Source organism: Pelodiscus sinensis, chromosome 14 (genome assembly GCF_049634645.1).
Source record: "Pelodiscus sinensis isolate JC-2024 chromosome 14, ASM4963464v1, whole genome shotgun sequence".
Lineage (NCBI taxonomy): Eukaryota > Metazoa > Chordata > Testudines > Trionychidae > Pelodiscus > Pelodiscus sinensis.
Window position 1 is genome coordinate 10,550,332 of NC_134724.1, and position 25,368 is coordinate 10,575,699.

The 25,368-nt window shown below is 40.9% G+C and overlaps 2 long non-coding RNA genes across 6 annotated transcripts in view; one reads left to right on the top strand and one right to left on the bottom strand.

Moving 5' to 3' along the window:
* LOC102451360 (uncharacterized) overlaps positions 1-25,368 on the top strand; it is a 156,913-nt gene that overhangs the window by 101,559 nt on the left and 29,986 nt on the right. The window lies entirely within an intron of this gene.
* On the bottom strand, positions 6,813-23,545 carry LOC112546391 (uncharacterized). The gene is made up of 5 exons (XR_003090085.2): positions 23,437-23,545; positions 22,131-22,173; positions 14,376-14,455; positions 13,245-13,315; positions 6,813-6,943 (listed from the first exon to the last, which is right to left on the bottom strand). It is a non-coding gene; the product is annotated as an uncharacterized LOC112546391 (long non-coding RNA).

The following is a 25,368-nucleotide window of genomic DNA, read 5'->3' on the forward strand; positions in this document are numbered from 1 at the left end:
ATTCCTCTCCTTGCCACTTAGCAAATGACTTCATTTTAAATGAGTGGCGAAAAACCAGATCTTCAGAGGCATCTGAGCTATGCACTCAAGCTAGGGGGCATAGGTAGGGTTCTGCAGTTTGCCCTTCTCAAAATTGGTTGGCTCCATGGTATAAAGTAGAGCAATTTTAGAGCAGCTTTAATTTGCATCAATTGAAAAGACTTGCTAGAACATGCTCCGTTACCACAGGATTGCTCAGCTCCCTGGCTGTGCTTCCTTCTGGCCCTAGAATGCCCACCACACTCTGCAATGCCTATAGAAGATGGGCAGATGTGGTGGCATACAGCCAATTATTCCAAGTTTATACTATCAGGAATTCCACAGGAAAAGAGGCTGCCCTATTAAGACACCTCATTGTTCCCTTTTCTTTGCAGCAATGGAGACAGAGTGTGGGTCTAACCTGTGGCCTGGACTTTCTAAGTTCTTGTTTTAAAAATGAATCTCATCTCTGTTTTCTATAAATCATATGTGAATCAAAAGGAGAGAAAGATCATGTAAATGTCCACTTACCAGCTTATTAATAAGCTTTGGGCAAGGTCAGTCCTCTTATGTATGCACATGCGCCAATATTAGCATTGGAAATACAACAACATTGATTTTGGATAGAATTTTTGCCAGCCAAAGGCCTAGAAAATTTTGCTCGTCTGTACAGACCTTCCTCAGTGGAAGTCAGATAAATGAGGGTTACTCATGATGTGTTCGTTCCCCCCCCCCCCCCCCCCCGAGGCTGGGACTTCTTTCAGTGACATAATTAAAGACATGCCACTTCTCACCTATGATGGGCATGTGGCATCACATTGGATTCTGGCAAGAAGGTGAAATATTCTTCCCAGCACATCTGTTGTGTGTAGATGACATTCAGTGGAATAGATTTTCCCCCCCCTTAGCAAAAGCACATGCCAAAGCCTTCTTGCAAAAAGTACTTAATGTTCTACAGCATGTCAGTCACACAGCGCCTGCCAGTGCAAAATGAACATCCTTCCTGGGAGAGGTGCCAGTTGCACTGGCACCAAATCCTTGTGAAACAATCACGTGGAGGCACTTTACACAGGACAGTGAAAGTGCTCATATGCAAAGTGCTTCTCAACACAGATTTTGTAGCGCTGCAGATTTTGGCCTGCTCTTTTACATATTGCTTAGCAATCAACTACCCATGGAGCAAGAGAATGCTGTGGCAGGAACAGTTGCAAGTAGGTGGAGTTAAAACCCAAATAAGAATGTATTTGTCAGCAACCTAGAGAAGAATGTGCCCTGGTGTTCACTCCAGATAATGTTCCTGATGGGGTCTCTGGATATCCCATAATAGTAGTGAGACTCGGAAGGAGGCTACTCAGCCAATGTGGTTCTATCCACCTATCTGATCATCAATCTCTTAATCAGTGACAAAGGAATTGCTGGAACTTGCTCCCTCCTTTTCTGTGCCTGTAACACATAAAAGTTTAGGATCCTATGGGCTGTAATACTTTGGTCTAATTTTGGTTGTTGGGTTTAATGTGCACATCACTGGGTGGTGTTGGTGACCTTTACTATAGCCGATTAGATAATCTTGAACTCTGTGACTCAGTTGGGATTTACATCTGAAGAATTCAATGAAAACAACACATTTTCCATGGTGAATCAGATCATTGGTCCACTAAGCCTCCAATAGTGGGCAATACCTCCAGTTTCAGAGGAAGCAGAAACTAAATTGATAAACACCCTAGAATGTGGTGGGCAACTATTGATGGGGGCTACTCCAAGAATTGGCAAGTGGTCAAGGGCTTCACTTTTCTATTACATTAATGGAGAGGGAGTGGAGTCTGGAACGGAGGTTGGGAACAGGAGTGAGCTCTGAATAGGGCCCTGGTGTATAGAAGTGGGTGTGGGGTCTTGAAGGGAGTTTGGGTGAAGGAGGCAGTTGTGGCCAGTTGGGGTGACCTCTTTCCCAAGTTGGGAGACCTCCCAGGATCTGGGAGGGTGTTTGGATGCAGGAGAGGATTCTGACATGAGGGAGGGGTGTGGAAGGAGGCACAGAGTTTGGGCTGTGACCAAGTGCAGGAGGGGATGCAGACAGAGGGTTTGGGTTGTGACCTGGGACAGAGGATTGGAGAATGGGAAGAGATTCCAGGTGCAGGCTCTGGCCAGGAGATGCTTACCTTAGGTGGCTCCCAGCCAGAAGTCCAGAGTGACTCTTGGGTAGGCTCCCTGGTTGCTATGCCCCCGCATGTGCTCAAAATGGCCGACTGCTGGGGCTAGCATGTGCATCTCTGCATGGCACAATGTTCCCCCTTGTGGGGAAGAGGTCAGCAGATCTTTGCATGCTGCAAACACCCACAAATATGGCCAAGGCAGTTCCCATTGGCTGGAAACCAACCAATAGTAGCTGAAAGGATTGTGCATGGGGGTGGAAACAGCTTGTGGAGACCCCCAAAAGGAGTGTACACCAAGCAGACACATATGGTGGCCCTAGAAGCTGGCTGCTTTGAGTAGTGAGCAGGACTGTGGCAGGCAGGCAGCCTGTCTGAGGGTCTCACGGCGCTGAAGGACATTGGTAGCCCAGAATATTGTGACGGACTGGATTTGAGTGTGTGAATCCCTCTGGCCCACCCCTGCCCTAGAACATACTTAAGACAATGGTGGAAGGCTTAAATGAGGGTGTTTTACTGACCTCTGCAGAACCTCAAGTTTGTCATGAAGCATGAAGTTTGAGTTCCCTTATGCTGGTCTCTATGGCTACCCACAAAAGCTCAAATTCATTCCTCAAATGACATTAGTGGGTTTACCACAGATAATTCCAACCCAGAGTGAGTCAGAAAAAATAAAATGTATCCAGCTTTATTTAAAATCCTGCTACAGCATTTGAAGAATGATTTTTTTTCCCCCTCAAGGATATAGAATAATGGTTAGGAAGGAAGAGGGAAATCTGTACCAGTTATGAAGGGTCCCTGGAGTTAGTCACTCCCTCTAATAAAAGATAGTAAAAGAGAAAGTGTAATATGTTTATCTTTCAGAAAGCTGCCACTTTGTATGTCTGGATCCACAACTTCACTGCAGTGTATCTACTCTCTGCTTGCTGCTATAGTTATGTCACTTCATTTCTTTGCTGGTAAGAGAGGAGGAAAAAAAAGCTAGTAATTTATGACTCTTATTAATACGGTAGGCTGGATGTGTTGACAATATGTCAATAATTATTCTGGAAAGACCCTAGCAGTAGACTAGAGGACTCTGTAAGATGACTCATTTTTACCAGAAGACAGATATGTGTGACCTGAGCTTTCTGACAGATGTCAAATATATCGAAATGTGGTAGGAGGAAGATCATCTTATTGGCAAAGTAATGAGAGGCCTTCGGGAAGATTAATGCTAAGTCTGAGTTAGGTTGTGTGTTGTGTCCCCATTCCCCATATTTTGCAGTAAGGGAGGCAGAGGAAAGAGAGGGGATTGCCCATGACCTCTGGTAGGCTGGATGTGGCAGAAATTTGGCTAAGTTAGAATCCTGGTCGGTGTGACACTTTCTTTTCTATTGGAAGTGTTTAAAAACCAAACTGATAAACCAATGTTGCAGCAGAAATAGCCATGGCTTCCAATAAAACTGTGACTCCGCTACATGTGGAAGTGTCTACAAAGCAAAGTTATTTCGGAATAATGGCCATTACTCCAAAATAACTATGTGAGAATCTACACAGCAATTCCATTTTTTCCAAATAATTTTGAAATAACAGATGTCTTATTCCGAAAACTGTAAACCTCATTCTTCGAAGAATAACATGAATTCTGAAATAGCTATTTCAAAATAAGATGCATGTAGATGCTGAGTTCTAAATTATTCTTCCTGGGGCTCTAAATAGAGATAGCATATCTACTTTAGGGAAGCCTGCCTTGGACTAATTTTGAGGCTACCCTGCAGTGTAGACATGCTATTTTGAAATAAGCTATTTCAGAATAACTATTCAGTAATAGCTTATTCCGAAATAACTATGCAGTGTAGACATAGCCTATGAGTCCAGCTCACCAAAGGGTGTGACCTTCATCTTCCACATGGGCAGTGACTTTGAGTCCGAGTTGTGATACTATAAAGAGTGCTAAGTATCCATCATCTGAAAATGAAGCCCTTTTATCTCAAATAGGTCATGGTCAAAAGAAAGGCACCTAAATTCTCCAGTCTCTTTGGAACATGGAAGCCCAGGACATTTATTTTCTGATGATTGCACAAAGGCACTTTCTTTCCGAAGGTGGGATATTAGTCCCAGCTAAGGCACCTTATTTGGATGGCGTGTCTTATTTATTACTGATTTGCAGTGGCTACACGCTGCTGGTATTGCTGCTGATTCTCCCTTGAGAAGAATACAGAGAAATAGAGCTCCATTCATTCTAACTTCTAGAATTCAGTAAGGTACTCACACATCACAGTGATGGTCATGGCCCAACAGCCTGGAATAGAATAGAATAGAATAGCTCTGGCAACTGCAATACAGTCTAACAGGTTGCACACTAAACTCCATTACATGGCTCTTAGATTACAACAATATGGTGGCCTTAAAGCAGGGGTGGGGAAACTCAAACCCGGGGGTGGATGTGGTCCCCAGCTTTCCTAAATCCACCCCCCTGAGGCTCAGCTTTGGGGAACCCATGCTGGCACTCCAGCCCCAGTGCAACCCACCTGCAGGGCTGGAGCACACAAAATCTACGAGCCTGGGACTCCTTAGGCTCTGGTGTGCAAGGGGAATGTGAGGAGTGTCTTTCCCCTTCTCAGTCAGGGGCTTCTCACTTTGCTTCTCACTAGTGTGTGGCCCCTGACTGATTTTTCTGTGGGTCAGTGGCCCCTGAAAAGGTTCCCCACCCCTGCCTTAAAGGATCATACACTCCCTCCATGCCTCTTTTCTCTTTCACTCCTGCTTAAACTCAGCGGAGTAGGGCTGACAGAGATTTCACCTTAAAATAAGGAAACTGGACTTGCACTTCTACAATGGATGGAAGGCTGCAGAATGCCATGTCGACTACAGAAATGCTAGGGCAGTTTGACCCATTCAGTGTGACAGGCACAGGTGTGTCCTTTGTAATAGACTGTGTTTAATACAAAATATTGTGTTTGAAATATGAACCAACCCCTGTGTTGGTCATTTGTTCAGATCTCCAAAGGATTAATTAACCCACCATTCCATGTTCCTCCAGGCAGGAGCTGTTAGGAACTATTTCTTAGGCTTTCCCCTCTCTGTTCTGAATGGCTGGATGCAAATCCTGCCCCTTCATATTGTGGATCTTTGAAGCCTGGAATTCACATTGGGATACTGAGAATTAGTTGGGTTAAGTATTTTGCCCTTCCTCCTTTTTTTTTCATCATTGAAAAATGCAGAATGTTACACGTGGGGCTCGTCTACACTGGCCCCTTTTCCGAAAGGGGCATGTTAATTTCAGAGATCATAATAGGGAAATCCATTGGGGATTTAAATATCCCCCGCGGCATTTAAATAAAAATGTCCGCCGCTTTTTTCCGGCTTTTAGAAAAGCCGGAAAAGAGCGTCTACACTGGCCCCGATCCTTCGGAAAAAGCGCCCTTTTCCAGAGGATCTTATTCCTACTTCGAAGTAGGAATTTTTTATTTAAATGCCGCGGGGGATATTTAAATCCCCAGCGGATTTCCCTATTACGATCTCTGAAATTAACATGCCCCTTTCGGAAAAGGGGCCAGTGTAGACGTAGCCTAGGTGTGCCTACACAGCACCCTAAACGTGAAATTTTCTCTATGCATATTGCATATCTTATTTTGATTATATTTCAAAATAGCTTATTTTGAAATTTGGTGCATCCACACAGTGCCAAATTTTGAAATAATGTGATATTTTCAGACATCCTTTAACCCTGGTGGAATGAAGGTTACAGGGATGGTGAAATAGCATGCTCATTATTTTGAAAATATCTCCAGTATCCCAAAATAGCTGTGCAGTGTAGATGTACCCACTGGGATATTTTGTGAATTGTTTTTTTCCAAATTGTTTTGGTTGGGGAGAAAAATGAAAACAAGCTCAAAATGTCTTTTGTTTTGACATTGTGTCTCAAAATATACTCTTCTGGCATTTTGATGTGCTGGACTTCTTGGAAAAAAATTATTTTTGGTTCAGCCTGAACCAACATTTTGTTTCCAGAATATTCATAGAAGTAAGAGAGAAAGTATTATTATCCCCATTTTATAGATGAGGAAACTGAGGCAGAATGATGAAGTGAGTCGTTCTTTGAGGAAATGGCAGAGACTGGATTAGAAATCAGGATAATCAGAGTTTTAACCCTGCATTTGTTCTTCCCTGAGTAGTTACATCTGACAGACGATTGTTCAGTGGTTTGAGATTAGTTCTTGCATCTGAACAGAGTAACACAGAATTTTACAAAATATATATTTTTGTACATTTTGTTTCTTTTTTCTCTTACAAAACTGAGATCGGGCACTGGGGGATCAGGTCCTTGTAATCTAATAGGACAAGAAAAGATGAGTTTGAGAGCCTTAACAAACCTTCCAGTTTTATGTATTCTTGTCATATGTTTAGTCAAGTGTTTACTTTCAGCACAAGTTGTGTGTAGTGCTGCAGATGGACAGCCCAGTTGCAAACAGCAGAAAGGAGCTCAAAGCAAAGAGAAGTGGGGGAAGAAGTGGGGAGGTTACAACCAAAGAGGCCTGACATTAATATTCTCCAGCTCACAGTTGTGGGAATCTTTGTGTTTGCTTTGTTGGAAGCATGCAGGAGGTAGACAATATTCAAACTCTATCTCCAGCACATGGTGAATAGCAAGGAGTGGATGAGGAATTCTTGTGTTTTCTTCCTTTGTCAAGTTCTCTTTTCTTCCATTTCCAATCCCCTCTCGTCTCCACACTTCACTTTTTCTCAATCAGACGAAGGAATTGTCTTGAATAGAAATAGCTGCATCATCTAAGCTGTTACAACATAATAGAGAATGATGTAACTCTACACAGCCTGTCATGTACCCTGAAAGTGTAATTAATAGGTGTACTCTCCTCCCGACTAAAGGCAGGTGCTTGACTGATACAATTTGGGGTATCAAATGCCTGACTGAATTGTTTGTTGTGGGTACAAGTGACACAGGTAAGAGCACCTGTGAGACAAATACTCTATGAATTCTGGCCCACCTTAATTATACACGTTCTGCAAACAGTCAGTAAAAAAGAACCAAATGTAGATTAACATAAACCTTGAACACTCAGACTTCTCCAATGATACAAGGCAAGACTATATAAAAACATGCTTTAAACATCAGTCATGAATGTTCCAGGTCGTACAGCCAAGATTTCATTGAAAATCAAGTGCCCTTTAAGTACATTTTCATGACAATATATCCAGTATCCCTTTCATTATATTTTCTCCTTTCCCCCCATTTTTATTTCTGGTTTGACCACATGTGAGTTGAGATTAAATGATTTCAACACCTTCCCCGCCCTCCAGCAACTAGTTGCATTTTCAGTCTTCTACAAAAATGAATTTTAATATGTTGATGACACTTAGTGAAGAGCTTAATATTCATAATAAATACCCCTTGGAAGTAATCACTAGCACATCCTTTTGACAGAGAGGTCAAGACTGCTAATGACAATAACTACTGCAAAATGCAATTCAGTCAATTACGTTAATTAAATTTCAAATTCTGTAATGTCTTCCCATTTATATAGTAAACTAATAGGGAGGAAAAGAACACCATCTTTATCTACCTCCATTTAAATGTCCCAAAATGTTTCCTTATGTTTTGTTTTAACATTTGCAGCTCTCACCAGCTTCTCAGAACATTTAAGATAATTATGGGCTTTGCAAATAAAGCTTATTCTTCAGCAAGAAAGGTTGAGATTTTCTTTTGAATGTTCTTTTATGGAATAAAAGCTTTTGCTTTACAGATACTAATCTGGTATTTACAGACTAGCCTATTTTGGATAGTACCAGCATAAATGGTAGAAGTGTCTACGTTTCAGCAAATGCTTTTTTAATTATATTGTTTGAAATTGGAGTAAAAAGGAACACAGCTGTCTGGAGATTTTAGTAGCATACAGGTTACAGTATACATAATGAGCTCATGAGAAATAACAACAGCAGGGTTTTAATATACTTTATGTCAAAGGTATTTTACACGATGGGCCAAATCCTCAGGGGGTGTAAACTCCGATTGCTTGATTCTATGTAGGTTCTTATACCACATTCATCACAGTAGTATCTGGGTTCCTATTGACTCCATGTCATATACCCCAGCGGCAGTTGTGACTCAGGTTTGTAATGGTGCAATAATGTGCAAAATTAAAGTCCGACATTATGTGGAACATACATGAATTAAATTACAACCAGCAATGACAATCCTACTCTTATTTCAGTAAAATCAATAACATGGTTCACATGCACACAATAAGTACTCGTGAACACTTGTAATGAGACAGGCAAAGTAGTTTTATAAGGAGGCTACATGAAAAGTTTAGTGACTTTTGTGAAGTTGTCCATCTTTTAGGGTGCCCCTTATTTTGCCAATAGTATAAGCTTTGTGATCAGCAGCAAATAAGGATTAAAAAAAGATCCTCCCCCCAAGCAAACATATGAAGTTCTGAGGTATTTTCTTTGTATCTCTGTGTTTTCGCTGAACTCTTGTAAAACTGAAACAGTATCTTCAGTGGGCTTCCAAGCTCCCTGACAATGCTATAAATTTCATTAGGAAAACAAAGTCCTACAGTGTAGTTAACTGCAAAAGTGGTACAAAGCAATAGCTTGGAGATACTGGCCTACAGTACTTAGCACTTAACTCTGAAATTCAGATAAGCCCTATCAACTCAGGGTTGTGTTTAATGTTCACTCCTGCTTATATACCGCAGATACAACCTAGCGGTCACAGTGTTAACACTCCCCAATATCTATTACAATTAGTTTTTGATTAAGAGTCCTAGCATGGCTTTTGAAGCCTTTTATGTTGTGTCAAATGGCTAGTGATGGAGTGAGATGCACAGACACCTCCCAGTAACAAAGCATCTTGTAAAAGGTTTCAAGCGAACTATTTTATCATCCTAATGGAAACCAGATGACTCTAACTCCCCCTTTAATTTCAACTATTTACTGAAGAGTCCTTGTTTTGAATTACTTAAAGATTTATTCTAACCCACTATCTCATGCATTAAGAATCACTAATAACAAAGCCATTTCAAATGGAGCAAAGCTTTTAAAGACAACTGTGACTATGCCATTGCATTTTATTTTTAAGCATATGCCACTTTGTAAAGCCTTTTGCATTTTTATATCTCTGCTTACATTTTCTTTAATTCAGATTATCATGAACACAGCTTTTTATTCAAACACTGTAGAGACACTCTACTGGAGTGTCTTGTGATGGCGATAGTGATTTTAGGCTTTTCCCTCCAACTGGATCACTGATGATCACCATTTGGGCCTGATCCTCCATGCTGGAGCTGACCCTCAGTAGAGAAAACTCAGGGGAATAACCTGAGGAAGGGCTGCAGGATGAAAATGCTGTTCTTAGTGCACAGTTCAATGAAATCTTAGGAAAAAACCCAGGTCTCTCTGTGTTGGGTACACCAGCCTATTGGCTGGAGTTAGCTTCTAGGATTCTAGCATTCCCCTTGGGAAAATGGAAGGACTTCAGGGTCTGTACAATAATGGATCATCTATTCCTGCCCTCTACTGCTGCTGGGCCTAAATCATTCTGCATCTTGTTGCCCAAGGAGTCATCAGAGAATAAGGCTTGTTACTGCTGCCTCCCAGCTTGTGCAGCAGAACGCCATTTCCACATGGTCTCCCCTCTACAAAAAAGCAAGGCTCCCACAAATAAGCTAGGGTATGAATGGTTCATCATGATGTCATGTACCACTGTTATTTACATCTGTTTCAGTATTTTACCATGGGTGCTCTCCAGTTCTTTGTGGAATAGCCTTGTAAAATATCCCAAACAATGCAGCTAAAATACTCAGTAACCCTATTTCTCTCAAACAGTAAAATATTTCTATATATTTAAATAGTTTTATAGTGTTGACTGGTATTTAAGAATAACAAGGATAGCTTAACGAATATGGCAAATTGTAGCTACATTAACACTTGTATCAAGAAAGAAAGAAGTAAAGAAATAAAGCTTTAAGCATGTAGGAATAGGTCATATATTAAAGTATAACCATTAAAATGTTTTGGGAAACCAAGGATTACACTGACTGAAGACTCTGAATAAGTGGAAGGCATTGTGCTTTATTTATAAAAACACCAAGCAAATATTGACTTCTCTTGAGGTGTATATCAAGAATTATCGACCCTAGGGGACAATGAATCTTCAGAGTTACAGAAACAAGTAGTCAATATGTATTGTTACGAAACAGACATTGCAAATGTTTTCACTGTAAATGTCTACATTCTGTTGATGGATTTCAAAAAGTGTGACTATTTTCTCTTTGACATGAACATTCTATAATAAGTTGAGATGTACTTTTGAGGTACAGGGAAAACAAAGAAACATCTATTCCCTTCCTGCCAGGAGACAAATCACTACTGCCATTAGGATGCTATTATTTATATATGTCATCTTATTGGCTCATCGAAGACAAATAATATTTGTCGTCACTAAATTCAGCAGTGTATATGTAATGCACTACTTTCTCAAGATTTCTAATGGCTCAATAGCATTGCATATTTCCCTGTTATTGACTCCTGAAGTTAAACTTCAGAACATTGCTGACTCATTACATTGCTGCTGTTGGCCAATTGCAAGGATTTTTTTTATGCATGGGACAATAATAGTTAGAGCTATAGGTGGGCCCAGGGTTGGTAGGGAAGCGTAAGCAAAAGTAGCAGATGCAGGGGTGTACTGTGCTGTGCAGTTTATTTTTCTTTCTCAATTTCTTAGGGTAGGGTGGGAAGGGAGCACACTGAAAGCATTTTCTGCCTAGTCTGCAAAAGGGCTAGGGACATTTCTGGATTAACTAGCAAGTATATATTTGACTCCAGGTCTTACCCAAATTGAATTTTCAGAGGTGCATGAATTTGATCTGGGTTCATCTTTGCTTACAACTGTCTTATTAACAATAAATAATATTGAAATGAATTGCAAACTATACCCTGAGATTTAAAAGCACCTCACAAACATTAATTAATTACGCATCGCAACACCACCGCAAGGCAGGCAACTAGTGTCTACATTTTACAAATGGGAAAATGGAGATGCTGAAAAATTAAATGACTTTCTGACAGTCACACATGGAACCAGCGGCAGAGCTGGAGCAAGAACTCGGGTGCACTGATCCTTGGTCCCTTGCACCAACTATTACAGATCTTTGAAATTAGCACCCTCAAAGTCAATTAAATACAGAAACATACTAGAGGTCAGATGTTGGCTGCCCGTGCAGATGGAGGACACAGATACACCTTTCTTTTTTATCCCTGCATTGCTGATTAAAAGGCAATTAGTTCTGTGCTTGTCCTCCTTGGACTTGATCCAAAGCCCATGGAAAGAAGTGGAAAGACTCCCACTAACTTATGCAGCCTTTGGCCCAGGTGACTGCAAGGTTTTGGGGAGCCATATTGTTGGCCAAACCCCTAAAGGGGCACAGTAAGCATGTCAAGGGTCCTGACCCTCTGTACACTGGCTGACGGTCAGAAGTTGGCATTAAGGGAAACACAGGCTCAACTTGTTAATGTGCTCTATTCACAGATTTGCCCATAGGCAGCATGGTCTGCATTAAAATCTAAGAACAGTCCCTAAATAAGCCATACAGATTGCAGTGTTTAGTAGCCTATTGATGTGTTAATATTTTTTCATGGCATCTTGGGTCTGAGATTGTCCTTCTTTTTAATATGTTTTAAATTGAAATAAATATCTGACTACACGCATTTATAACACATTGTGATTTTTTTTAAATACTATGCAAATGGGCTCTCATAAGGTCTTATGAGGTAGTAATATGGGGGAAAACATTTTCTCTGACTCTTTCCTAAGTCAACACAGCCACACTGTTAGCCTTACTTTCTGATTAACTATTACTAGCATGTAACAGCACTCCTGGTTCACCAACCTAACCATCAGAAATCTTTTCAGTTTGATAATGTGAGATGCCATCTACTTTAATTTTTTTGTTCTCATTTTTCCCCTCTGCTCTGCTCTTTGAGTTTGAATTCACCTTTTAGTGGATACTAGATGTTGTTATAACAAATCCCAGCTTAAACAATGTAATTTTCAAAATGAGTATGTCATACTGGGTACAATGTACATAAGATTCAAAGACACATTTTTATTGTGCTGGCTCTCACTTCAAAGTAACATCATTTATCTTTACAAATATTTTTGCACACATACTTAGAAATCTAACTTGTATCTATGATAGTGTTTAACATCCAATTCTTTGTGATCATTCATTCCCCAAGTTTTGCATCATGTTTTTAACCAGGAAGTAAACCCAATAGGGCTAGACAGAAAAATTATAGTTGAACTATATGGGGCATATTTGGGAGATAAATGCTGAGCATTCCTCTTTTTTTTTTTTTTAAAACTTGGTAAAACTTTTACCATTGGCACTTTAAATACATTTTAATGACAATCAATGCATACCTTCCATAATCATCAAAAGGATACTAAACTCCAACTTTTATATGTTTTTAATATATTTTCAGTAATGAACTAAAGGAGGGGCTATGTTTAAAAAAACAAATAATTTTGGGGATGAAATCTATTCTTTATTTCATATTCTGCAGTGTTGTCAACAAAGGAGCATTGTGGACTCCGGGTAAGAATCAATTGCAGAATAAATAGTCATGCAGCACTTTTTATCAGTGCTTCAAATGACTTTACTCTGGCTGCCTGAATTAAAAAATAATTTGTCAGTAAGGCAAGGGCGAGAAAGAAATAGTGAGAAATTAATGTCTTAAAATTAGGTTTCCTCTAGATTTATTTCCAGATGCCTTTAAATATTGGTTCTTGCCCTTCCCAATGTTACTTTTATTCACTATTTTCATGAGCTTGCTGTAAACGGCCAGTTTTCCTGTGTTAATTATTAATATGACCTGTTTATGTACTAGTTATCCAGCTAACCATTAATGTCTGTTTACTCATTGATGACCTTTGCAACTGCGTACCAGTCTCTTGGCCTGTAAATGTCAACATTTTTTTAATAATTGAAATGCTCTTTATATCTTATGACTACCTAACCAGCCCTTTAAAGATTTTTTTATTTAATGGAAAAACAAAGTGTAAATACTTACATCTTGTAAGGATTCCCGTTCAGAGAATTTTAAGGGAAGGAGTTTACGCGGAAAGGTCTGAGTGAGAAAATCTGGAAGAAGTAATCTCACTATAAAGTTCTGTCATTTTTCTACTAAAAACCAAAACCCACCCAACCAGCACCACGGGGCCAGGACATAGTCCTGGGGAATGGAACGCATTTTTCTCAAAATGTCATTCTTAAGCACTTCCACATTGAAGTAAGTCTGCAGGATTTATCTCTAGTTAGGCAGTCAGTATACATTAACCCTGACACTGGCAAGACATTTCTATTCCACACACTCTCCTCCTCATAGCTAAAATTTAGATTAGGCAATACAGATGTATTAAGGCTGCAATGGGTAACCTTAATTTTACCCGTCGGTGCAAACTCTGTATCTTTGGGTTTTGCTAATTACATTAGCCTAATTTAAACAGACACTCAGAAGCACAGTTAAAAGCAAAAAAGGAAAGAATTTTCTCTGTGCCTCCCCCCCCCCCCAAAAAAAATACTGTGCATGATGGTCTCTCTCTAACTGTTAATGAGATTATCGACACAGGCAGCTTTTTTCTTTCTTTGTCAACTAACATCCTTGACTAGGAAAAGTCCTATTGAAATATTCTCCTTGCCATAACATTTATAATTTGTAGGTTTGAAACTGGCTTTTTGATGAAATATTTGCAAATATTAACATCTTCCTATTGGTAAGTTCATTTGCAGACATTACAGTTTTGAGAGCTACCCTGCATGTATGTTCCCATTTTCTCATTTGTTGAGTTACAACTTCAATAACATTTGTGGTTTTGTGTTAGCTACAGCCTTGAACACTTGCTGTGACTGTCATTTCATGTTGAATTTATTGTTCAGAAAGTAAACCATTAGACTGGGACACAATCTGCCAGAAATTGTTGCATTTGCAAGTTTGAGGATTTGGATTGGGACTGGGTAGGAGGTAAACTTTCTACATCGCTGCTCTGAGCTGCATAGACCATTTGGGCTTAATATTGTTGTGAGGAGATTTGCCTGGGCAGTAACACATTTCCTTTAACACTATGCTTCTGAACTGGATGGTTATACAGTACTTCAAGCATATAAATGCCTCTCAGCTTTTCTGTACTGAATGATAACTCACCTTGTCTTTCTCAGTGAGGTAGGCAATAAATAGAAATCTGGACTAGAAGACATTCTGACTAAGTTAGATCTTTTGGTGTTCTGAAAAAGACAAGTAGACTAAATTACTATGCCAGCAACCATATAAAGATTGTCAAATTAAATATAAAAACCTATGCTTAAATAATGGTCTAAAAAAAAAAACAAGAAAAGAGAGGAAAATCAAAGCTGTGCTGACATTGTGACCTGAAATCATAATGTTATGGGGAAAAAAGTTGTCCTCTAAAATGTGTGTTACTGTCTTGAGCTATGAAATAGAGATTAAGAGGCTAGACTTGGGTAAATTCGTATTAACCTAGACACCTAAACAACTGGCCTTTGAGACATTTATTCATGCCATGCTCCCACTACACTATAACTGTTTTTTTTTAAACAATACTACAGTTCATTTGTTAAATATGTCTGCATAAAAGGTAATACAACTTTACACTTTCAACAAGCACCTTAATTAAACCTCCAAAAATTCCTGTGAGGTTAGATAAGTGATATATCGAGATCACTTCACACACCACTGAAAGGGTTCAAACAAAACACTACACAACAGGACTGCAGCTGAAGAAGCACACCATATCCAATTGAAACTGCCAGGAGAATTTAGGAAGAATGTAATTATTTCTATTGGAATGTCTCCAGGACGTTGGCGCTAACTTCTTACAAAATATTCTATGGAATCAGTAAGGACTTGAAAAAAAAATCTCATTTGAAAACCCGTACCTCAACATCCTTACTCTCATGCAAGGGAATTCAGTGCTGACTCAGAGGACAATGTATAAACTAGAACAGAGCTATTCAACTTTGGAAGCCCTGGGGGCCACAATGATATTCACAGCACATGCCGAGAGCCTCAACTTAAGTGTGGTTGTATATACATGCAAATAGCTTCTTTCATACTGACGGGCATGAATACAAAGCACTTCCCACAATGCCCCGGAGCTCCTGGCACCTCCTCCCTAGGGGCTTGAAACGCCAACACCCTGCACCCATCTGTTCCAGACAGCCTGTCCGCTTGCATCTTTCAGTGCTAACCCTGCCTGGGAGATGCCTCACCATTGTGGAGCATGTTTCCAGTGGAGGCCATGTTCATCCCACTCATGGGCCACATGTTGAGCCCCGCGTAAACCCAAACTGCACTGCAGGCTTCAGACAAACGGGCCGCGGGCCGCATATTGAGTAGCCCTGCACTAGAATATCCAAGACCAACATCATTTCCTGCAGCAACTAGGTCTTTTTGATTTTTAAAATGCATGCCACCTACATGGAGTGGGTTGTTTACTCTCTAACTACATACTCAAGCTCCATAGATCAGAGTGTCTTCTTTAAAAAATAGTTTTTAAAATAATAAATTATGACCTAATAGACTGGAACAATTCTATTTATTTCATAGATAGCTGCATGTTTATTTTCCACTTTAAAAAGGATAATAATTACCCAATGAACCAGAAAAATTCCTTCATAGCTGCTACCCACCCCATTATGTCAACACATTTAAATATACAAGGTTTTGCTTGCCTTACTCATTTTGCAGCCCGTGGGACTATTTGTGCAAGTAAAGTGGTCAGGAGTTAAAAGTTGGTGGGACACATGGGCTAAGACCCTTTTATAGATTTACATATAATAGCCTGAGATAAGGACTTTGGGCAGACTTATAGCACCCAGGCTTATTTTTTATTTGTCTTGTGGGCTTCAGTTTGTCTGTCTTTTTCAATGGGAGAGTCGAATATTTAGCACTGTATTCTGTGGGAAGGTGGGAGATGTCTTCAATAATTATATGATGATGGGATAAGTAGTTAGGGCATGTTTTTGTTACATATGCAAAAAACCAAGAGTAATTTCCGTGATCTTTATGTTCCTGCAGATAGGGGTATGTGTGTGTGTGTGTGTGTGTGTGTGTGTGTGTTTCCCGAGAAAATATAATATGTATACCTCATATAAAATTGCAGAAGACAGGAGCATGAATTCATGCCTCTGGGACATACACTATCCTTTTGTTAATTTGTTGAGTGCCAACTATGTGCTTGATGCTACAGGGAACACAGAGGAGACGTGTTTAGGGATGATGTGAGAGAGCCCCTCAGTATGTAAAAGGTATAAATTCAGACTCCTTAAAACTCCCTGGGTGTGATTTTTCTCCCCCAGGATATGAGTTGTACCCGTTGACATTAATGGTAGTTACCTGTATGTTGCTGAAAGATAGATTCCCTTGACACTAAATTACTCCTATTTTTGACATGTATCTCAAACCTCCTTTCTCACCATGTGTGCACTTCATTAATTATCTCGGCTCCCAGGAGTTTACAGTCTTGGAAATCCCATATTTGGCATCATGGGAAATAGGGATCACCTTCTTTCTCTTTGTATCTTCTGTTTATACTAAATAAGTACAGAGACTCAGACTGACATTTAAACACTTAGGCTGTGTCTAGACTGGCCAGTTTTTCCAGAAAATCAGCCGCTTTTCCGGAAAAACTTGCCAGCTAGAATCATAGAATCATAGAACTGGAAGAGACCTCAGAAGGTCATCAAGTCCAGCCCCCTGCTCTAGGCAGGACCAATTCCAACTAAATCAACCCAGCCAGGGCTTTGTCAAGCCGAGACTTAAACCCCCCTAGGGATGGAGACTCCACTACTTCCCTAGGTAACCCATTCCAGTACTTCACCACCCTCCTAGTGAAATAGTTTTTCCTAATATCCAACCTGGACCTCTCCCACCACAACTTGAGACCATTGCTCCTTGTTCTGCCATCTGTCACTACTGAGAACAGCCTCTCTCCATCCTCTTTGGAACCTCCCTTCAGGAAGTTGAAGGCTGCTATCAAATCCCCCCTCACTCTTCGCTTCTGCAGACTAAACAGACCCAAGTCCCTCAGCCTCTCCTCATAAGTCATATGCTCCAGCCCCCTAATCATTTTGGTTGCCCTCCGCTGGACCCTCTCCAATGCGTCCACATCCTTTTTGTAGTGGGGTGCCCAGAACTGGACACAATGCTCCAGATGCGGCCTCACCAAAGCCGAATAAAGGGGAATGATGACATCTCTGGATCTGCTGGCAATGCTCCTCTTAATGCAACCTAATATGCCATTAGCCTTCTTGGCTACAAGGGCACACTGTTGACTCATATCTAGCTTCTCATCCACTGTAACCCCCAGGTCCTTTTCTGCAGAACTACTACTTAACCGGTTGGTCCCCAGCTTGTAACTATGCTTGGGATTCTTCCGTCCCAAGTGCAGGACTCTACACTTGTCCTTGTTGAACCTCATCAGATTTCTTGTGGCCCAATCCTCCAATTTGTCTAAGTCATTCTGTACCCTATCTCTGCCCTTAAGCATATCTACCTCTCCCCCCAGCTTAGTGTCATCCGCAAACTCGCTGAGGGTGCAATCCATCCCCTCATCCAGATCATTAATAAAGATATTGAACAAAACCGGTCCTAGAACCGAACCTTGGGGCACACCGCTAGAAACCGACCACCAACCTGACATCGAGCCATTGATCACTACCCGCTGGGCTTGGCCCTCTAGCCATCTTTCTATCCATCTTACTGTCCATTTATCCAATCCACAATCCCTTAACTTGCTGGCAAGAATATTGTGAGAGACCGTATCAAAAGCCTTGCTAAAGTCAAGGTATATAACATCCACTGACTTCCCCATGTCCACCGAGCCAGTTACCTCATCATAGAAGCTAATCAGATTGGTCAGGCACGACTTGCCCTTTGTGAATCCATGCTGACTATTCTTAATCACTTTCCTCTCATCCAAGTGCCTCAATATGGATTCCTTAAGGATCCTTTCCATGATTTTTCCAGGAACTGAGGTAAGACTGACCGGCCTATAGTTCCCTGGATCATCCTTCTTCCCTTTTTTGAAGATGGGCACTACATTTGCCTTTTTCCAGTCATCTGGGATTTCTCCCGATCTCCACGACTTTTCAAAGATAATAGCCAAAGGCTCCACAATGACACAGCTGTCTACACTGGCCGCTTGAATTTCCGCAAAAGCTCTTCCTACTGTAAGAAATCAGTGCTTCTTGCGGAAATACTATTCTGCTCCCGTTCAGGGAAAAGTCCCTTTTGTGCAAAGCTTTTGCACCAAAGGGCCAGTGTAGACAGCTCAGATTTGTTTTCCACAAAAAGCCCCCATCGCAAAAATGGCGATCGGGGCTTTTTTGCGGAAAAACGTGTCTAGATTGGCACGGACGCTTTTCTGCAAAAAGTGCTTTTGCAGAAAAGCGTCCGTTCCAATCTAGACGCTCTGTTCCGAAAATGCTTTTAACAGAAAACTTTTCCGTTGAAAGCATTTCCGGAAAATCATGCCAATCTAGATGCATAGGGCTGAACACAATGCATGTTGCACCTATCATAGTGTTGCTGTAAATTGGAAATGGAGTCCTTTTGGTGTCCTTCCTCCCTACTTTATCTCTTCAGTCTTTGTCATCTCTCCCCTCTGGCTCTCTTCTCTGGCTGGGATGTATGTATGGTTCTCTGGTCATTTAGGGTGACCTCACCAGGGTCTCCGATCACAAAAATTAAAGTGGAGGAGACATCGGCTCACCAGGTGCATTCCCCACTTATGGGGTGCTTTACCAAGTGGATTCAAAATATTTGATCAAGAATGTGGATGTGTTACGGGTACAGTATTATATGTGATGGTGAGGAAACAGTTTATTTAAATCTAAGGAGCTAGCTTGTTTTTCTGATAATTCTTCAATAGGTTTTTCACAAGCTATGGATTTTAGGATAAACTTAAACAACAAATGGTCTGGTAGCACTTTATAGACTAACAACATATGTCGATGGTATCATGAGCTTTTGTGGGCGCAGCTCGCTTCTTCAGATGACTGGAGTTTTAGCCCACTCCATGGTTCCTCCTGGAGTCTCACCCTTTCAGAGGTGGCACTCCTACAGGCACTTTTTCACTTACCAATCCATGTGTCATCTCCAGCCCCTGAAGTGCAGTTCTACCCAGTTCCAACATGAAGATAGGCTTTCACAAACACTGCCTTCTCCAGTTGTCCTATTCTGATCTCTTCTCCCAGAAAACATGCTCTAATTTTAAGCTTGTAGAATTTATATAGAGAAATATATTTTCATTGCAAAGCTTAGACCTGGGTCCAAAATTTTCACAAGGTCATTGCTGTCCAGAGCAGGTGTAAACTCTAACTCGTGCTGTCTGCATGGTTGGATGCTTCTCTGAACAGGACCTTAGAACCAACTGAGGTTCTTCCATCATTACCTCAAGCAAGAGAGAGAGTCTCTTTTCATTGTAATGACCTGGAAATCTGAGTTACACTCCATGTAACTGAATAAGGCAGAAGAGAATTCTGCTTGACACTGGCTATGGTGGATCCTTTTACAGAGCATTTGCACTTGAGTCTCATGAGCTGAACTGAATGAAAGATCCTAAAGCGATTTAAAACACAAAGGGCCTGAACAAGACAGCTGGCTTTGCCACACCTTCCCTGCAGGAATCCCCAGTGCAGGAGGTGTTTTGGGTTGGCAGGGGTATGTTCTAAGGCAGTGGTCCCCAACCTTTTGGGGCTGCCAGGCACCATGGGGCGGGGCTGCGCATGCGCCACGCACCCGGAGCCGGCACAGCACATGTGCAGCATGCCTGGGGTAGGGACCGCGCACGCCCGGGGGTGGGGCCTCCCATGCGCCACGTGCCTAGGGCCGTGGTTGCCCATGCGCCACGTGCCCGTGGCAGGGCTGTCCCTGAGGAGGAGAGGGTGTATCCAGGGCAATTTAGCACCACAACTATTTGCTGGCATGCTGAGACCATGTCAGATAGGAGACAAGTTAGGGCAACCCTAACTAGAGCCTGAATAAAGTAAGCACAAGCTTCCCTCATCTCTCCATGTTCCTATCATCTCCCTGCACATGAAACGAATTTGTCCATGAGAGCTCTATCATCATTTAAGAGGAATCCATCCATTAATGTCCATCTGCACAGGATCATGGAAAGGTCTGTTGAAGATCATTATAAGTCTGTTTTTCCTTTAAAAGTTCTTGTCTGTTTCCCTCACTATTTTCAAAACATGCTGAAGTAGACGATACAACACAATGAGGTCAAAGCAAAAAGAAGAAAAAAAAAACCCAATCTTTGAACAATGACAGTTTTCATTTATTATTGTAGTCACATGCATTTTAAAGTCACCAAACTTCAAAGAGAAACTGCTGAGCTACAGTTCATCTGCAAGTTTGACACCATCAGTTTAGGATTAAACAAAGACTGTGAATGGCTAGCCAAGTACAAAAGCAATTTCTCCTCTCTTGGTATTCACACTTCCACATCAGCTGCTAGAAGTAGGCTTCACCCTCCCTGACTGAATTAACCTCGTTATCTCTAGCCTTATTCTGGCCTGCATATTTATACCTGCCTCTGGCAACTTCCACTACATGCATCTGACGAAGTCGGTCTTTGCTCAGGAAAGCTTATGCTCCAATACATTTGTTAGTCTATAAGGTGCCACAGGACCCCTTGTTGCTTTTGCAGATCCAGACTAACATGGCTACCCCTCTGATACTTAGTCACCAGTCGTCATCATCAAGAGAAGAATAGAGTTAGATGCCAGACTAATAAGATGTTCTATGCAGAAGCATAATATTCAATTCACTTTCAAGGCTACTGACTTCAGAAACAAAAGGGTAATATGTGAAATAATTACTTCCCTTCCTTGGAGTTGATGTGGCATCAGAATTACAATGATTGTACTCAGGATTTTTTTTTTAATCGATTTCCCTTTTGCTATTTTGGATTTAGTAACATCAACATTTTTCAAGGCCTCCAGTCCTGAAGTGATGTGACTGCACTAGAATCTCAACTGATATATTTATTTTAATTTTCTTTCATATGTATGTGAAAAAAAAAAGCCTTGAAAATGTTCCCTAAAGTTATGTCTGCCTGAATCTGCAAACAGCCTGAAACAATGGCTCTGAGAAGTGTAAAGTGCCCCATTCATCTTAACTTTCTGCTATTCCAAGGAACAATATGGCTATGGTGCAGGGACAGGCCTAAAAGAGAGAGTTTTGTGAGCTGTGACTTTGGCTTTGTATTGCCACAAGTCTCTCTTCTCTTCTCTTTTTAGGGAAGATTCCGCAATATCTTATTCCACTGATATCAATCATATTGCTTGTGGGTCTATTCTAAGATACTACATCTTTGTCTCAGAGGAGTAGCTGTGTTAGTCTGTATAAGCAAAAACAAGGTTTCCTGTGGTACTGTAAAGACTAACAGATTTATTTGAGCATAAGCTTTGGTGGGTAAAAAACACTTTGTCAGATGCATGGACATCTTTGTGGAGATGCACGTTAATAAATGGATCACTGGATATGATCACAAACTTGAAATCAATGAAACTATTATGACTAGTAGAGCAAAGTGCCAGTCCAAGTAAGAAAGAGCGGCGGCACTTAATCTATGGATTGTAAACTCTCAAGCATCTGTCTCATTATAAGAAACATTTTTTAAAAAACAATTAGAAAGTTAAAGAAGCCTGTAAACCAAGCACAGTCTGGAGGAACTGTAATAATAATAATAGTTAAAGGGTAAAATATATAGGTGTTGTACAATAGTATTACTGTGTGTAAATGACTGTCAGTAATCAAACACAGACAATGAGGAACATTTTTAAATGTTCACAAAGTGGTTAAACTCAGACAAACTTAAATATTTTCCAAAACAATTTATATTTATTAATGGCTACCAGAAAATCCATTTACCTTTAATCAAGAGAAACTTGAGGGTGCTGGCTTTCTTAAGTGCCTAGAGTCAACAATATTAAAGTAAATAGTGGAAGACATTCCAAGATAGTATTAACACCATTGATTTATTGATGATTGAACAATGGGAGGTTATCTTTTGTTAATTGACTCAGTAAATAACCTCATAGGCGTCACTACCAGAAAAAAAATCTATTGTGTATTGGAAAGTTGACAGGGTTTAAAAGAGAGTGAGGGAATGTGTTACATCCTCTAAACAGTGTACCTGCTCTGTAACAACACAGGGAGAGCTCCTCTGACCAGAGGAAAAGCACTAAGAGATGATTTGGGATATATTAACAAGAAAATAAATGAGATCTGATGTGTGCGTGGATGGAAAGTGAAGCCCTCAAATTCTGCTGGCTTGTAGCATGTTGCATGTGAAATATGGGTGTTTTTATGCTGGATTTCACAGAAGCATGTCAAATGGAGTTGTTATAGTGGAGCTATCCCTAATATAGAAGCCCAAGAAGACACATTGATACAAGATTTGCTCTCCCCACATAAGAGAGGCCTTATTTGCTCCATAACAATTTAGCCAGCCAATATTCTCAAAGGCATGTTTCGAAAATCCAGTCCTTTCCCTTGCTTTTTTGCCCTTCCCTCTTTCCCTGTTTCACTCTATTTTATTCGTTGTTTGTTCAGCAAATGTACAAGGCAGTAAGTTCCTGATCTATTGAAGCACTTAAGCATGTGTGCAGGCCTACAGATGTCAATGAGGCCACTCACTCAGATTAATTAGGCATGGGATTAAGATCCAGATGTTTAAAGTTATTTAGGCATTGCTGTGCTTACCATTGCAATGCTTACATGCTTTAGGAGCTTAAATCTCATTCTCAGATTTAGGCACTTTGGAGCCTAAAACTCATTGGCTATGAATGGGCTCTTGACTCCTAAGTGCCAAAGTCCCTTTTGAAAATAAGATTCAGGGTTCTAAATCAGTTAGAAGTTGCAACAACTGAGCATTTCAACACTTAGCTAAATACCTTTTGAAAATCTGGGCCCAGGGCTTTGCAGGCTCAGGACTTGTACAAATAATAAAAAATAAAAACCAGGCTATGAAAATATACCTATCTCATAGAACTGGAAGGGACTTTGCAAGGTCATCAAGTCCAGTTCCCTGGGCAAGACTAAGTACCATCCCTGACAGATTTGCCCCAGATCCCTGAATAGCCCCCTCAGGGATTGTGCTCACAAGCCTGGGTTTAGCAGGCCAGTGCACAAACCACTGAGCTATCCCTCCCTCTATACTTATTTCTGTTATTACTTGATCATTTCATTGTAGATCTGGTTGTTTCATTTCTTCAGTCTTGTCCAATGTGCATATGTCCTCAGACGGAGTTATCTGGGTCAGTTCCTCGTTGACTACACTACCACTGTGCAGATGGATACCTCCACATTCAATACATTTAAAATGACCCTGTTCTCTTTTTCTAAGGCCTTGCCTTTACTAAGTCCCATCTTATGTGTGGTAAGGTCCCGTCAATGCTGGCTAATCTTCTCATTCTGACAGAATGCCATTGTCAAAGGGAGAATGTTCGGAGATTGATTTATCACGTCGAAGCAGACACAATAAATTGATGGCTGGTGGATAGACCACTGCAGCATCAATCCCTGGCGTAGTGGAGACAAGTCCAAAGAGCCCTGTTTCCCTTGTGATTCTGCTTCTTTCTGCTGATTTTTCTCATGTTTTGTCTTCAGTATTTTGCCCCCCTTCTCATTTTCTGTTAGAGTGAGATGGAGTGCAATCAGGGAGCCAATTGCAGCTGCTGGAATATCTAGCTAATTCTATGTGGACACCAGCCCTAAAATAGATGATCGCAGGAGAGAGGCTGCTGTAATTATTACTGCCACATACTACTTGTTTTAGGGTCTACACCATCAGGTGACTTCCCTCTAAGAGCTGTGCTGCCAGGTGGTAATTGCTTACGTTCAAAAGCATTGTGGCCTTGTCCTTTTGGACTCTCAGCACTTTCACTAAACTGGGCATAGGAAAGGGGCTGGGAACACTGGCCCTTTACTCACTGGAGATTCTTCTGGGGGACTCTCACATTAAGGAGATATGCCATCAGGTTCTCATCTCTTTGTGCCATCTGGAGGGGTCAAATTGAGTAGAGAATTTGGCACTTTATCCTTTATTCTTTCACTTTGGTTTCTATTTTTCTCTGGTTAAATCTCTATATATTTCCTTTCCTTCCATCCACTCTATTTCTGATTCCTCCCATTTCTCAATCCTTTCATTTCCCTCTCCCAGCATCCCTAGGGTAAGAATCAATCTGGATGTTCTCCTGGAGGCTACATCTAGACTGAAGAAAGAGTCACAATTTGCAGTACGTAAATTGCATATCTTTTTTTCGATTTACTTTAGAAAGAGGCTCTTTTGAAATTTGGTGCATCCACACGGCGCCAAATTGTGAAAGAAAGTGCTCTTTCAAGCCATCCCTTATTCCTCATAGAATAAGATTTACAGGGATGGTGAAAGAGTGCGTCTGTTCTTTTGAATTTTTTTTTTTGAAAAAGCAGATGTGTTCCTTGGATGAGGCATTGCTTTTTCGGGATACCAGAGGTATCCTGAAAAAAGCAATTCAGTCTAGTGTAGTCTCTCTCAGAATGGACATAGGACATATAGTCCTTCGCTCCTATTTCAGTTGCCCTCAGCTGGGAGCAAATATCACTGCTGCTCTTGTCTAAAAACATTTAGTAGGCATCTGGAAAGGAGGAAACCCTGCCTATACTTTGGGTAAACAGTTGCTGAGGAGGGACCATGATGAGCCAGTGGTTTTTTTTTTTAAAGCCAGGGTTTGTGATATGTCAGGGGATTTAGAAGGGAATTAGCTCCCCTCCAACTTATGACCCTCTTGAATCACCTGCACCGAGTCACGCTGCTTTCCATGTCAGATCAACAGCCTAATGTGCAAAAATCAAACAACCTGTGCCTCTATTTTAAAAGTGTGCCCAGACTGTGGGAACAAAGGAGCTCCTGTTTCCTAATCTCAATAACAATTAAGACATCAGATTAATAGAATCTTTAAATGCTTTGACGGATGCATGTGGAACACTCTGTGTTTGCATTACCATCAAGTCTACTAGCACCCTTAGCATTAAAGGTCACACACAAGAACATAAAACATCAGGGCTGCAAACAAGACCTACAGTCTTATGAAAAAATCATTGTCACTTCCCACATGGCCAGTTTTTG